The following is a 17,561-nucleotide window of genomic DNA, read 5'->3' as shown; positions in this document are numbered from 1 at the left end:
GTAAGTGAAATGAAGGCCAGCAAAGATAAAGGGACGGGGGGAAGGAATTAGGATTACTGGGTTATTATGTTAGGCACACTATCCATTAAGGAATATAGTATTATTTGAAAATGGACTTGGAATAGTTGTAAATATATATTGCAAACTCTAGGACAAGCACTAAAAAAAAAAAAAGGTTAAAATGGAGTATAACTGACATACTAAGAAAGGAGAAAAAATAGAATCATAAAATTCTCAATTAAAACTTCAAAAGGAAAAATAGGTAGGAAATACAAGGCAAGAAATAGAAAACAGTGATGAATATGATAGTTCAACAATACCAATAATCACTTGAATGGCAATGTTCTTAATAAACCAGTTTATAAAAAGAAGGCATCAAAGTAGATCAGAAGGTACGACCCTACCATACATTGTCTACAAGAAACCCCCTTTAAATATAAAGACACACATAGATTAAAAAGAAAGCAGGAGTGGCTATACTAATTTTAGACAGAGCAGACTTCAATACAAGGAAAGTTATCAGGGATAAAGAGAACATTACACAACAATAAAGGGGTCAATTATTTAAGAAGACATAACAATCAAAGTCTGTGTGCCTAAAAAGACAGTATAAAGTGTGTTAGGCAAAAACTGATAGAACTGCAAGAAAGAATAAATGAATCCACTATCATAGTTGTACACCTCAACACCCCTCCCGCAGAAATGGATAGATCCAGCAAGCAGAAAATCAGAAACGACACAGCTGAACTCAACAACAAAATCAATTAACTGGATGTAATTGACATCTATAGACTATTTCATTCCAACAACAGAACACACATATTCTTCTCAAGTTCACATGGAACATTCACCAAAACAGGACAAATACTGAGCAATAAAACATACCTTAACATTTTAAACAAATAGAAACCATACAATTACTGCCTTCAGATAAAAATGAAATTCAACTAGAAAAGGATAACTGGAAAATCCTAAAACACTGGGAGATTTAACAACACACATTTAAATAACAAATGGGTGAAACAAGAAATCTCAAGAGAAACTTTTAAATATTCAAACAAAAATAAGAGTCTCATGATCTACTGACCAAGACAGCCAGGCAACTTGTACTGAATTAAAATGAAAGCACAACCTATCAAAATGTGTGGGATGCAGTGAAAACAGTGCTTAGAGGAAATTTTACAGTATTGATTGCATATACTAGAAATCAAGAAAGACCTACAATCAATCATTTAAGCTTCCACCTTAGAAGCTAGAAAAAAAGAATGGCAAATTAAATCTAAATTAAGCAGAAAAAAAAAGAAATAATAACAATGAAGGGTTGAAATCAATTAAATTGAGCAAAGGAAAATCATGTTTGGGTCAAGATGGCAGAATGGGATGACCATGAGTAAAATTACAATTACACATACACACCAAAATTACAATTATATATACAACAACTATCACTGAGAATGACCTGAAGCCTAGCAGAACAGATTTTCTACATCTAAGGATATAAAGAAAAGGACACACTGGGACAGGTACGAGGGGAAGAGACAAGGTCCAGTCAGAACCCATACCCACAATGTAGCAACTGGGAGGCATGTCACCACTGTGAGGTCCCCCCTGAAGAGTAGGCTAGACTAGCCCCACATCCTGCTCCTCAGCACAGGGGACCTGCACCAGGACAACATCTGACTCTGAAAACCAGCAGGGCTTTCATCTGGAAGAGTTGAAGGGCTGTGGGAAACCAATACCCCACTCTGGAACAGCCCATGCACAAGCTCACTTGTTTCAAGTCATAGTGCAGAGAAGCAGTTTGAAAAGTGCCTGGGTCATATGAGAAGTGGATTCTTTTTACAAATTTTAGGGCATATGACAAATCTGATGGAATTTTCTCCAGGCAAGGAAGCACTGGTGGGTGCCATGTTTTTCTTCTCCTTCCCCCAGCTGGCCTGGCACTGGCAGGCCAGCTAAAAACATATGGAACTTAAATGGATAGTCAGTAAGAAGGGTGGACTTTTGAAACAGAAAGACACACAGCATGACCTCAGTGTAAAAGGAACTGGTGTGAAGGAGGAGATCCCTAGGATTATAGAGCTTACATGTCAGGATGTGAAAATTCAAGTGTAATTTATGGCAGTAAGTAAGAAAGAGGTCCAAGTGTAGAATAATTTTTTAACTGTTTGTACAAGTATGGACTGGTATGAGTGCCTGGGGGTCCTCAATTCTGCTGTGGCATTCTCAGCCATCACACTCCTGCATGCCTGCCCCTCATGTTGTAACATGCAGCTCTCCTGCCTCTTGCCAAGCCACCAAGTCACCTCATTATTCAGTGAAGACCCCAGTACCTAGAGGATTTTTCTCATTTCTTCTCTGTCCACAGAGTTCAGCAAAAACTCATGTGCTCCTAACTCAGGGAATTTTTCTCAGCAATCCTGCTCCTAGCCCATCTGTAGTGGCCTCTGTCATGTATTCCATGACACACAAAATTCAGAAGTTTTCCTGCAGAAAATTTTCTCTCACTCCTGCCCTGCCTTCAGCTGGTAGGAGTGGACCTGGGCCTTAAGGAGGTCACTAAGAGCTGTCCTGCTCTGACGCCTGTTCTAGGAAGCCACTGCCTTGAGGACTGGGGTACCCAGGACAGGGAGAGTTTCTCCCAGCTCTTGCTCTGGCCCCAGTATTCCACTGAGCCTTGATGAAGGCCAAAGGGAAATGGTGGTTGAGTGCAGATTCTTTTTGTGGCCAGTGCCCCCAGGGATTTTAAATCATCATGCTAGCCCCCGCTAAGTTATAAAAGTTCTTCAGCTTTTTCTTACCCTCATTAATGGATGCTTTCTTCTCTTCCATTGGGGTTAAAAGAAGCTTTGGGTCTCTCCTAGGAAGGCTTCTCATTACTGGATTTTGTTCATACAGGTTTCTTTGTGTCCTCAGCTTTCTGAAAGATTTTAAGAAACTGTGATTTTGTAAGTTACCTTACTTTCCTTGTTGATACAAGGGGAGTATAAGATACTTTCTTTTTCCTAAGCAGTGGTAGAAACATTCAGTGGAGGATAATTTTTAATACCAAGATAATGATATATTCAAAATAAACATAGTAGGCCTGCTGAGGGTAAGGAAAGTATTAGTGTACCCCCATAACCAGCAAGAGTTTTTTAAATAAGTTTGTTGATTATCGGGGAGACCCAGGCCTAGATAAGCCTTTATAACTATCAGTTTCCAGATTCTACCCATTGCTATGGAAATTTGTAAAGTCCCTGAGCCGAAGATGCTTTCATATTAGCTTTTAATTAGCACTACATGCTTAGGAATATTTCATAAACTTCTTGAAGAACTCTAAGTAATATATTCAAGAAAAATTCTGGAAAACATGTATCACAGCTTACCAGAAACGCTTGTGATTTTTAAAGTTATTTTTGTATAAGCTGCTTCAAAAATAAGAGCTAAAATCACTTAGGAGCAAAACTTAAATTGGAACAATTATGCACTGGCCTGGGGATTCTACATATGGAATTGGAATGTTGAATATTTCTAAGGTCAGAAATGAGAAAGATAATACTTAACTAGATCTGATTTTGAAATTAACATTGCAGAAATTTGCATTATCTGATATTTGCTATGGATTCTTTCTGCGGCCTACTGGTTGAAGATAATAAAAGTCAAGCCTCATATAATGCTTCAATGTGCCAGGCACTATTCTAATCACTTTACCTAACTTAGAATAATTTCTAATTTTAGTCTGCCAAACAATCCAGTGAAGTGACTACTGTTATTATTACCATTTTACAGGTGAGGAAATTGAAGAACAAAAGTTAATTAATGATCAAGTTCACACAACTATATAGAGGTAGAGTCAGTCAGCCTAGCTATAGAGTCTGTATTTTCCCATTATGTTCGATTATAAAATCAGATAGCAAAATTATACAGCAAACTACACCTATAAATTACAGATTAAAACAGTATAATTTTATAAGATTTTGATTTTTATGTGTGAAATGCAAGTTCTTCAGCTATAAATTTAAACATATTTGGGAACATAATCATTGATTTTCTCTAAAATGAATTTATCTAATGTCATATTATTCAATACAATTATCATTTTTGTTCATAAAACGTTTTCTATGCATTTTTGTTGTATAATTCCTAAATTTACTTGAAATCAGAATATTTTAATTTTCTTGTCCTCAAGGCTGTACTTAGGGTTCACTAAATAAACACACAAAGAAACAGAAAAGTCCATGTGAAACCACATATTCATTTAAAATAGTATATTTTTATCATTTTAGCAGTGGCATTAGAAATGTTCTAAATAGTCCTACACAGATATGTGGTAGTTTCTTTATTTCTATAAAAGACTTAATCATCCCACTGAGTACATTTATCATTTAACAATATCTCAGCTTTTCTCAGCTTTAAAATACATTCTCGGCCTTCCCTGGTGGCACAGTGGTTGAGAGTCCGCCTGCCGATGCAGGGGACACGGGTTCGTGCCCTGGTCTGGGAAGATCCCACATGCCGCAGAGCGGCTGGGCCCATAAGCCATGGCCGCTGAGCCTGCGCATCCGGAGCCTGTGCTCCTCAACGGGACAGGCCACAGCAGTGAGAGGCCCGCGTACCGCAAAAAAAAAAAAAAAAAAAAAAAATACAGTCTCATTTAAAGTTACACAAAGATTTAAAGGAAGGACGGGGGTCAGATCTGCCCTCCCTCTACTCTTTGTTGCCGTGTGAGTCTCATGTTGAATCTGATTCTCGTGCTGGACTCTGCTGAGGCACGGGTGGTCTGTTCTCAGGGAGAGTGCCAGCTGGTGTTCACTGAGGTGGTTAGTACCCTCCCATCTCCGGGAATACTACTGGTTTCTGCTCCTAAGTATGTGGCTGGGGAACTAACAGTCTGCCTTTGTGGATCCTGCTCCAGGCTCATCATTTCCTAATTCAGAGCTACCTAGATCATCCCTGACCTACGGATGATGCTCTGAGATCTGACTGTGACTTTTTAATCTAGACCAGCAGTCCCAACCTGTTTGCCACCAGGGACTAGTTTCCTGGAAGGCAATTTTTCCACGGACGGGGTGGGGGATGGTCCAGGTGGTAATGCCAGCGGTGGGGAGCGGTGGGGAGCGGCAGATGAAGCTTCCCTCGCTTACCCGCCGCTCACCTCTCACTGTGCCACCAGGTTCCTAACAGGCTGTGGACCGGTACCGGTCTGCGGTCCGGGGGCTGGGGACCCCTGATCTAGACAGCCTGCCCTGCAGTTTCTGATCAGGAGGCTATTGTGTGCCCCTTTGGCAGCACCTTTGGGAACTCTCTAGCCAGATTCTCAGCGACATGCATTACTAGGACTTCTCTGCTTCACAATCAACTAGCAGAAATGTCTCAGTTCCTTCCATGTCACAAGGAGGTGATGAAGGTTAATCTGGATAATCGTCTCCCTCTACTACGCATGCGTTTTTTCCCTCCCCAGGCTGTGTTTGTGCTGAATTATCCCGTATGGTCGGGATAACTCCTCCTAGAGTTCAAAACAGGGAGTGTGACACTTCTGCATTTAGTTTTCCCTTCAACGTATCAGACAGATTGAGCCATGGAGGATTCTAGTTCCAAAAGCAAAGTAAAGAATGACATGGATGACCTCCTAAGTCCAGCTCATTCCTCCTTCCCACAACCTACAAATATTGAAGAGTTATTTAGTACTCTTTTCTAGCAGAGATTTCCCATCCATTATATCCTGTTTTCTAATCCATCATAAATATTTTTCTAGATTATAATAAAATTAAATGTCCCTTGGGGAGTGGCTATATATTTTTTAAGGAAAAAATTGTGTATAATTTTACAAAGGTCAAACTTGCAAGAGTTTGTTTATGAAGATTCCAAGTTCTTAAACTCTGATTTTTGCACTCTCAAACTAGTTAATAACCATCCAGTAATTCCTTAGAGGCACATGGATGCCTCTGAAAGTAAAGCAGTATGGGTCTCATATGCAAAAGGTAAAACAATAAAAGTTTTAATTTCCAAAATATTATTTTGTTTACTCTCTAAAGAACTGCATATTTGTTGAAAGATAGTTTTCTACTGCTATGGTCAGCATTTTCTAACACCAGACTGAAGAGTAACAGAAAAGTATAAGCAACTTCAATGACTCTCTCTAGAAAGCCTTATTAAAGAAAAATACTCCACAGCTGTCACCATCATGAAATCTCAACAGAAGTAATATTTTTCTTTTCCGTTACAGTAGAATAAGATTTTTACCTAAAATAAATTATACAAAACCAGATTAAAAGATATTTAATATAAAATAAATTAATTTTACTTCAGTTAGTAAGAAGGTTCATATTAATATCACATAAAATTAGTCATTTGTCAGCAGAAGCATTCTCATTGATAGTCATTATCTTTGCTTTAAATAGAGTAATATTAACATTTGGTTTATACTACACTTGGTTTATAAGCATTTGCCCTTGAAGAAATCCCTGGCAGTGATGGATATACACTAAAGTCACTCCACCTCTATCTAGAGCATCTGTGGAACCTCTATGTGGATGAATTAAAGGTACAGCTTTCTAAGAGGAGTCCCTTCTTCCTCTATCCACAGAAGGAGGCTTAGTGTCTTAACAGTTGGTATTAAATAGTATGAGACTTTCTTTTAGCTGAGTCTTTGTGGGGTATGTGAGGTGGTCAGGATCCAAGGCTTCAGAGAAGAAGCTTAACTATTTAACAATAGCACAATGGGTAAAAAATAATAATTTGAGAGATAAGAAGGGAGATCTAGAGAGATGGCAAGAGGTTGTGACTGATGTGGGATCTCGCATGACATTAAAATATCTAAGTTACTAAATATAAATAATATTGTGTATGAGTATACTATACAAACTAAAAAAAACAGAGAAAAAGTCAGAGTTTCTCATGTTTTTTTCAAAAATCCACTTCTCTGACCAGAATTACTCATTATCAAAAAGAACAAGAGGATTCTTCAAAACACACACACACACACACACATACATATAGCGTTGGGTTTCTGTTGACTATTTTTTTTTAAATAAAAAAGGTCACATTTTCCTACTGTCCTGAAGATTATTTACTAACATAATGATATAATCTCTATATCAATATTGATACATATAACTTCAACACATTATTTTTAATATCACATAATATGCCATAGAATGATTATACCATAATTTATTTAACTTTTCCCACATTAGGGAGTATTTAGGTTTTTGTAAGGTGTGGATCATTTACAGATTACAAAATCTATTCTAGGCCATTTAATGAGAAGGAGATTTAATTCACTGAATTATATCCTTACAGTTTCTTTGGAAGTACACCAGAGAAATAGCAAGACGTTGTGCTAATTTCCCAGAGTGTTGGCTCCATGGCTACACTAAATCTAGGCTAACATATGGAGTAAGAAAGTCAGGAACAAAAGCATGATGCCTTACCCCTTGCTTATCAATATCCATTAAGCTAGCAATCAGCCAGTTCAAACAATATTTGCATGGGCAAAGAAAATACTAAACACTTCTAGGATTATACTTGGGAGAATTGTACACTTGGCCTCTCTTTTGCCTCCTAAGTCATGGGCAGGTGTATCTTCTAGGTGGAATCAAGGGTTGATTTTTTCCTCCTCAAATATTAGTTTTTTTTTTTTCTTTGCTGTCTTTTCTTAGTTTTATTGACTCTTATCTCTGATGAATGAGTGCTCCCCAAGGGATTGTAACAAAAGGGTCGCACTGTGGTCTCAGCAGAATATGAGCTAGTCTGACTTCTGGATATCATAACTCTGCATCCTTCCAGGGTTGTAAATTATCTGGGAGCTCTGTTCTGATGCTGAAGTCCTAGCACTGAGAGCGGCCACTCCACTAAGCGCCAGTACAGTACATCCACTAGCTGGATGGCTAACCTCAGAATCAGAGGCTCCCTTTCCTATCTCGTCCCATCTGTTCTGTTATCTGGAACTACTCTGGGCTCTTTTCTGCTTCTTTCCAAACCCCAATACTTACATTCAGAGCCCTTTTCAGACAGTAGTTCACACTCTGAAAGCAATTTTCAAAATTTAACCTCAGCCTACCTACAAGTGCTGCTTACAGCTCATGATAAGGTGAGTACGGTATCCATTTGTCCTTAATGTAATCCTAATTAATTATTTTGACATTTGATCCTGAACCTCCAGGTTCTTTTTGTGTACGTTGTCTCTGAACTTGAATATTTTTGGAATTGCTTTTACCTCTGTAGTAGTTTCTCGGTGACCTTGCTTTGACCTGAACTTTTTTCCACTTTTTTTTTCCCCTCCAGCAATATGATTCCACTTGCTTTCTAGTCTCCAAGAGTCTTTCTCCTGCCAATGACACACTTCTTCTACGTTTCCAGACCTACTACAAATTTATTCTGTTGTTTTATGACATTTCTGTAATTTTTTAGACATTCTTAGTGTAAAAGGTAGAAATATAGGACATTACTCTCTCGTTATAATTTCCAATTTGCATTCCTATTTATAACATGTTCATGTTATCATTCATGTTTTAAATGCTATATTAAAACAAAGTAGCAAAGTATGAGGCTAACAAGGTAAAGTATAATTTTTAATGGGGGGACGCACACCTAGTAGAAGCCCTAAATCCACTGGGCACCTAATAAGCAATTGTGGAATCTTCCTCTTTAATTGAATTCTGATTATCAATTCATGTTATTAAAATGTGGTAGAGAAACTAGTCCAGTCTTCTTCTGTTCAAAAATGAGTAAACCATCAATCAGGAAGTGAAACTACTTGCATGAGCGTATTTACTGAGATTTTCCAGGGTCAGAACTGCAACATGGCCCTCTTAGTCTTAGCCCACGGTTTACTTCTAGTTTTAAATCACTATTTCACTCCCTCTTGATTATTGGGCAGATAAGCTGATGTACGTGAGAGCATGGAAAATTAAGTTTTAAAGAAAATTAATTTAAAAATGGACAAATATTCTTTTTTTCAGAATTTATATATATACACAAATATATATATTCTTATATAATAACATACTAATGTATTATACATTTCATATACTATATATTTTATATTATGTAGTTAAATATATTCCTTTTTAGAATTGTATAGACTTAAATTCAGTGTTTCTTCAACTGAATAAATCTAAAAATACAGACACTTGGCTAAAACTACTATTTTTCTCTGCCTTTAGAACCTGAGTTTCAATTAATGGCTATCATTTAATTATTTATGATAAATAGCCTTGAGAATAAAGAAATTCAATTAAAGGAACAAATGAACAGAGATAAAGGAACAAAAGTCCTTTCCCTACATTTTTTTACACCTAAAAATCTCATTGTAAGTCAACATTGTTTTACGTGTAAAAGTAATAAAGCTTATACAATATGTTAGCCAAGCATGTACTGATTAGCTGTTGGTACCCTACTTTTGCAGTAGTTTTTAAAAGAGTGTTCTAAATATGTCATATTTCTCTAATCCCTAAGGTAAAAATAAGTTCTTTTTGAATGTTTATCCTTCCACAGTCAGACCACTGCTTCAAAACTGTATCATTCAAATATAGATTGCTTGAGTGATATTTCAAAATAATGAAAAAAAGTTATCACTAGAGCCAGCACACAAGTAACTCAGCATATATGAATTTTCAGAAATATCTAAGCTCATGTATCAGACAAGAACACATTACTCAAGGAAACAATCTTTAATGTAATGGTCATAACAACACATTATGCATGTATAATGTGCATAATGTAAAAGTTTTACATTTTTTACAATTTTTACATTTTACAATGTTTCTAATTGCAAACATTTATTTTACAATTACAAGTGTTTTAAATTTGTTTCATATTATACCAGGCAAGAAAATATATTCTTGACCAAAGAAACAGCTTATTTTCCCTAGTATCTATTATATCTTTAGGGTCATAACACACAATGTTATTTTGGAGATTCTTTAGGTCACTTAGATATGAAATTATGCATTATACATCCACTCACCCTTTACAGAGTACCTTTTTATCACTAATGTTTTAACTAAATCCCATAAGGAATGTTGGCTAATGTTATAGAGGAGATTTAATCCTCCTCCAGGTCCCCTAAACTTAGAATAAAAAATATTTCTGGTAGGAGAGAAGCACTGTAATACTTTCAGATAATCAACTTTCAAGAGAGATGAACATTTTTATTAGAAGAGCAATTGATATTTACAGGAAAAAGAGTTATTTGGGAGAAGAAATAAATGTAAATTTTCTCCTAAGTTGTAAAGAAACAATATAGAGAACTTATGTATGTTTACAAAATCAAATTACAACACTGAAATAGATATATTTCAATAAGAGTTAATATAAAAATGTTTCACAGATGACATTAAACCTAAAGTTTACTTCCTCAAATGTAATCTAGAGGCAAGGCAGTGTACATATAATGTTTGGACATATGAGGGCATAATTATATTAGCACCTAATTTAGCCACTAATATAGAGATCTTAAATCAGTCACCTTGAGACTTTAAAACATTTCATGATTACTATTCTAACTAGTGCAAAAGTAAGATACTGCTCTATTTTATTAATCCATTTGTTTTGTCTTACATTCATTGCAGTTTTAACAAAAACTTTGCATTTCCTGAAAATGTTTCAGACACATCATACAAATTCTGAAAGAATGTCATACTTACCATGCTTCATTTAGAAGTAAATCTGAAAAGATTTATTGCATGCAAGTTAAATCATTACTTGAACTACCGTAAATTCTTACTAATGATACAAAACTGTTCTTAATGCCTATCTGGAAGAATACAGTGTGCCAGCTACCCAATTCTATTATTTCAAGAAAATGTAATTAAATTGGGTATCAACTCTTTCTGCTACCATTGACTCATTTCTAATTAACACTCTTGTCCCTAAAAAAATCAAAGAAATGTTGTGGCTGAGTTCATCTTCTCATTAAGAGGATTACTGGCTTCAAACTGAGTCAAGGGCTTTGTTCTTTAATCTCCAAAGGGGGAAAAAATATGCTATCAAAATGACTTAGTAAGAAGGATTCAAACTGCAATTTAAAAATGAAAACATGGGGCCTAATAGAACTTCCACCAGTGAACCAAATAGAAAAGCACTATAATGAACTTTTGGGACAGGAAGATTGGTGAGGTTTCTTACCATCTTTTCTGTTAGAAAAAATTGGTTGCAGAAAGTATAATGTACCTCTCTCTATGATATGAATTAAAACCAAAAGAGATCTCTACATTACCAGCAATAAAATTTGAAGATAAATATCACTTATATTGAGTATATCAAAAATAAGACATAGGGCTTACCTGGTGGCGCAGTGGTTGAGAGTCCACCTGCCCATGCAGGGGACACGGGTTCGTTCCCCAGTCCGGGAGGGTCCCACATGCCATGGAGCGGCTGGGCCCGTGAGCCATGGCCGCTGAGCCTGCGCGTCCAGAGCCTGTGCTCCGCAACAGGAGAGGCCACAACAGTGAGAGGCCCGCGTACTAAAAAAAAAAAAAGACATAGAATGTATTCTGAAAGTGAATCTGTTGATATTTTAACAAAATTTTGAAGATTAAAGAGGTGAAAAACATCATTTCTGAAGTTATCGGTCTATAGTCTCATTAATAATATATGTTAGTAACAAAGTCAACTTTACATTCCAGTTTCAATATGATGTAGAAGCAGAGTGCAGAGGATTTTTAGAACAGTGAAAGTACTCTGTGTGATACTATAATGATACATACATGTCATTATACATTCTTCCAAACTCTTAGAATATATAATACCAAGAGTGAATGCTAAGGCAAACTACTGACTTTGGGTGAATATGATGTGTCCATGTGGGTTAATCAATTGTGATAAATGTACCACTTTGGTGGGAGACCTTTATAACAGTGGAGGCTATGTATGTGCAGGGCAGGGGGTATATGGAAAATTCTGTACCTCCTTTTCAATTTTGCTATGAACCTAAACTACTCTAAAAAAATGAAGTCTTAAGAAAATGATGTGGACAAATATTTTATTTGTAAGTGTAATAAAGGAGATTAAGTAGTCATGAACATTTGAAGGCCCAACATTATATATGCATGTGTGTATATATGTGTGCGTATGCACATACACAATTCATATATCACAAGTCATCATTGGTAAATATGGCAAACTTATTTTGGGGACTTCGTGAGTATTTTAGTATTAGACCAGTTTTGAACTCACTGGTCACCAAGAATTTACCATATCAAATCTGACAAGTTAAATCTAAAATCACGTCCCATTCCTATACAAATATTTCCACCTTTCAGGTTAAGTGGTAAAAAATAACTACTTTTGCAATTGAAGGCACCTATCAGCTACAGAGAATGTAAATGTCTGGATTTAGAATTTCAGCTCTATCACTTAGTAGTTGTGTACAACTATTAAAGTAACAATGTATCTGACTTATAGGCTTTTCATCTATAATGAGAATATATAATAACATCCTACTTTCAAGGTTGTTCATATTAAAAATAGCTAAAAATTATTGAGTACCACCTATGTGTATAGCACTGCGCCTTGTAGGCATTCTAAATAATTATCAAAAGAATCCTCTGAAGTTATTATTAGCCCTACTTTACCAATGAAAAACCTGACACTAATAAGATTAAGTAACTTGCTCAAAGTTAACACAGTTAGGAAGCAGCAAAGCCAAGATCTGAATCTGAGAATTTTTTCCCTCCAAAACCTATTTTCTAAACCACTAGGCAAAATGAGAAAACCATAAAACTTTCTCAATGAACTGGAGGTGTTTGATTAATGTTAGTAATTATTATATCTTTCTTCCTTTACCTTAAAAATTTCTACTGATAATTTTCTGTTTAAAATAATGACAAGTCAGTGTAGCAAAGGCTCTTGTGGTAGAAGAAAACAATGGTTCCACTAAACTTATAAAACTCTAAAGCTGCCTTACAATATAGAAGTGACTATATATGATTGTTGATATACGTCCTCCCAATTAACCTTTCAGTTCTTTGCAGTCAACTATATAGAACCTATTTCAAAATATATAAAAACTCAGATAGTTGCTTCTACCTGTATGAGCAAAAAACAAAATCTCATAAGAAATAAACTATATCAAAAAGTACATATTTTCAAAGACTATTATCCACGTTGAAAATGGATTAAAATATTTTTAAATGTTTTATGCTGCTTTATCTTTTAAATCGTATTCTACAGATCATTAAAATCTTTAGAAAAACAATGTTCTGAATGACAGTTGTGGGAAATGCAATTATAAAGACATGTTCCTTATGTAGTATTTGGCAATATCAATTTAAGCAATATTTAGGCACAAAGTACTCATAATGGCTACGAGATTTGGGCAGATGAGTGATTCAGAGGAAGCTGTGATCAAAGACAGAATTACTCAGACCAATATGGCTGAGAAAAAAGAAGCAGTACAATAAGCTATGATTTAGTTATAAATGTAGGTATATATAATGTCATTTACTCCTTAAGACCAGAGATGTTTGTCTCCCCCCTTCATTGCTTTATTCCAAATACCTATACAATGTAAATGCTCAATAAATATTTGTTAAATGACTTTATTAAACAAATACCTAGCTGAGTATCTAACTTAGGAAACAATTACAGATGTGAATGAACATCGCAGGTGTCTTATCAGGAGTATTATAGGAACGAAACTCTGGAATATGTGGAGAGAGGGTAATTATGAATTGCTGATGGAATCACAGGTCATACAATAGAGTAAAGGTTTTTTTCCTAGTATTTGCGATCCCATCTGGCTTCAAGATTCTGGAATCTCTTGCTCCTAGGGAAAACTTATAATGGAATCAAGGAAGTAAGACATCGGCTAAGATGACACTGTGACAGGAAAAAATTCCACATATACCTCCCACATTCACACCTGTCTCCTTAGAATTCAGAGATTTTGAGATGTATCTTGGCAGTGGTCAATAATCAAAGGCTCCAATCCAAAGAACAGGAAATTTGATAGTGACAACTGGTCATTTGACATTGAAATTGGGCCCAGAAACAATAAATAATTTGAGGGACATCACTCTACTAGAGATGTAAAAGAAATATTGTGATAACTGATATAAAGTTAAGGATGAGATAGAAGAAGGTATATTTGGGTGTAATAAACATTTTTGTGTTGATGTTGTAAAAGCCATGGAAGAACGTGCCAAGCACAGGGCAAAGATGGAACCTGGGGAATAGTAATATTTGAAGGAGCAGTGGAATAAAGGAAGCCGCTGAAGATCGGTAAGAGAGATCCAAAGGAGAACCAAGAAACTCTGGATTGGAGAAACCAGAAAACATAAGAGTTTCAAAACATAGCTTAGGTATTGACTTCCAGGTTCAAATAATGGCAGAGTAGCTTATATATCACACTAACCCTCATGTTGGTAAAAATTATGGACTTTGGAATAAAAATGCATATACAATTTAAAAGCACTGGGAAGCAACCAAAAGCAGGCTAAAAGTGGAGCAGATAAAAACACTGAAAGAAAGGAAACATTGGTGAGATCCACACTGACTAGGGTTTTACTCTTAGGGCACCCTCAGTACACACCGCACCAGAAGAATAGAGAGCATGCAGAAAACAGCCATCTAACTAAGCTGGAGAGTCCTAGGTGGTGTTTAGGACTGCCGGAACAGATGAAAATCTAGGGGAAAAAATGCGATAAAGGAAAGAATTACAAAAGATGGGCTGCAAAAATATGTTGGCAACTTCCTCTCAAATCTCTGCCTGATTTCTGGTCTATATTGTGACGGGGAGACTTCCAATAAGCTAGGGTAAAAACTAGAGCAAATAACCTAAAAAGACTGATTAGAGATTTCAGCAGTTGCCCAATGGTTAGAAAATGATGTTTGGAGTTCAAGTCCTGCCAGTTTGGATGGGCTTGTTAATTATCTCAAACTTTCCACTGAAACCCCAGGAAGAATATATCCTAGAGACAAGGGCAATACTAAAATAGATCTGCCCCAATAAAGACTAAAACCATGCCTCCAAAAAGAAAGTAGACCACCATTAATATAACCATCTGCTAAAATAAAGCCAGGTGCTCCTTAGAGAAAGATAAAATAACCTGACTTCCCCAAATTATAATAATGATAGAGATTCAAGTGTTAATAGACTTGTGAAGAGAAGGGAACATACAACCCATACTAAAACTAATGAGTAAATAGAAATAGCCCCCACAAATGACTTCAATTAAATGACTTTTTACTTTATTTTATTTTGGCCATGCCGCGTGGCTTGTTGGACCTTCGTTCCCCGACCAGGGATTGAACCCAGGCCCTGGCAGTGAAAGCGCAGAGTCCTAACCATTGGACCACCAGGGAATTCCCAAAGGACTTTAAAATAACCCTATTAATTATGTTAAAGGATCTGAAGAAAAATATAAGCTTAATTGTTAAAGAAATTGGAAATTGCAGGAGAGGTACAAAAACTCTAAAAATAACCAGATGCAAGTGCTAGGAATGAAAAATGTAATATGTACAATCAAAAATTTATCACATGGGATTAGTAGTAGATTGGAAGCTACAGAGTAATGGATCATTAAACTTGTAGCAGGTCAGCAGAAATTATCCACAAGCAGCACCTAATAATAGAGCTTTGAGTTTCTGAATGTGTGAAGCAAACGTCAAAACTAAAGGGATGAGTATAAAAATTCATAATCATATTTCAATCATATGTAGAGATTTTTTTACACCCAACTCTTAGTAAGTAGAAAGCAAAATATTTTAGAAGGTTTGGCTTTAGAAAATGTAACCAATACTATCAATAAGACTTATTCATCATTCTTAGCTTCTTAAGTCAAACTGTTGCTAGATTCACATTCAACTCACTCTAAATGCATGTAGAACATAAAACAAAATAGATCACATATAAAGCAGCAGAACATTATCAAAAAATGTCAAGGAATGTGATCATACAGATCATGTTTCTTATAACAACATGTAATATAAAATGCATAATAAGACATCTCCAAATATTTATAAATTAAACAGTAGTTTTGATAACTAATATATCTATATTTAAGAATAAAACTCATTGTTAAGATATAAATACTCTCCAGATTGTTACATAGACTCAGTGCAATCCCAACTGACAAACTTATTTTATAGAAATTGACAAGCTGATTATATATTTTATATGAAAATGCAAAAGATTTAGAAAAGCAAAACAGTTTTGAAAAGGAAAAACAAATTAGAAGACTTATAACAGCTGATCTCAAAGGCCACCGAAAATTTACAGCTATCATGACTGTGTTATTCACTTAAGGATAAACATTTAAATCAATGGCTCAGAATGGACAGTAGAGTAATCAACCCACACATATATATGATCAATTGATTTTTTACAAAAATATCAAAATAATTCAGTGGGGAAATTATCGATAGAGTTTCCAATAAATCATGCTGGAAAATCTATAAATCCATATGGAAAAAGATTTATTTTAGCCCCTACCTCACCCATCCATAAAAATCTACCTAAAGTAGATTTATAGACCTAAATGCAAAAGCTAAAACTATAGAGCATCTAGGAGACAAGAAAGAAGAATATCTTTATAGGGATAGATAAGATTTCTTTAATAGACAAAAAAATTCTAAGCTGAAAGGTAGGACAAGTAACAGTGACAAAATTGGGACCATTAAAATTAAAACTGAGGAAGCAAAGTCAAGCCACAATGAAGAACATATACACATAAACATATGAAATATATAGAAATATATACATAGACAAATCAATAATAAACAGAATAAATCACTCATTAAAATGGTTAGAACACTTGAACAGCACACTTAAAAAAATGAAGATGTCTGAATGGACAATAAGCATAAGAAAAGTTGTTCACTGTCATCTGTCATTAGAGTAATGAAAATTAAAACAACAATGAGATGCCCCTAAACACCCAATTCAGAGACTAAAAAGACTACCGAAGAAAATACAGAATAACTTGTACTCCCTTCCTATCGCTTGTGAGGATGTAAAATGATACAAACATTCTGGAAAACTCTCTGACAATATCTTTTAAATATAATATAAAACCACTTTATACCCCAGGAATTCCTCATGTAGACATTTACCCACTCAAAAAAGAAAATGTATATGGACAAAAAGGTTTGTCTCAGAATGTTCACCACAGCTTTATTCATCACAGCTCAAAATTTGAAAACAAGCTTGTTCATCAATAGAAGGAACAAATAAATTTTGGTATATTCGTGCAATGACATATTACACTTCAATAAAAATGAAAAAAAATGACTGAAGCATGGCATGCCACATATATCGAAAATATTAACTTGACCAAAATAATCCAGATACAAAAGTGTACAGACTCTGTAATTCCATTTAAATAAAATTTAAGAACAGATAGAATTAATCTATATAATAGAAATCACAGCAATATTTACCTGTGAGGAGAAGATGACTGAAAATAACCATAAGAAAAACTTTTAGCGTGACAAAAATATTCTTTATCTTGACAGGAGTGGTAATTACACAGTGGTTACAAAGGTTACTTCAGGATAATGAAAACTCATGCATTTTATTTTATGGAAATTGTAGTTCCCAGGATAATATATAATGCAAAGATTATGTAGGAAAA

The sequence above is a fragment of the Mesoplodon mirus genome, assembly GCF_964341445.2.
Source record: "Mesoplodon mirus genome assembly, chromosome: 3".
Lineage (NCBI taxonomy): Eukaryota > Metazoa > Chordata > Mammalia > Artiodactyla > Ziphiidae > Mesoplodon > Mesoplodon mirus.
This window is presented reverse-complemented; position numbering follows the sequence as displayed.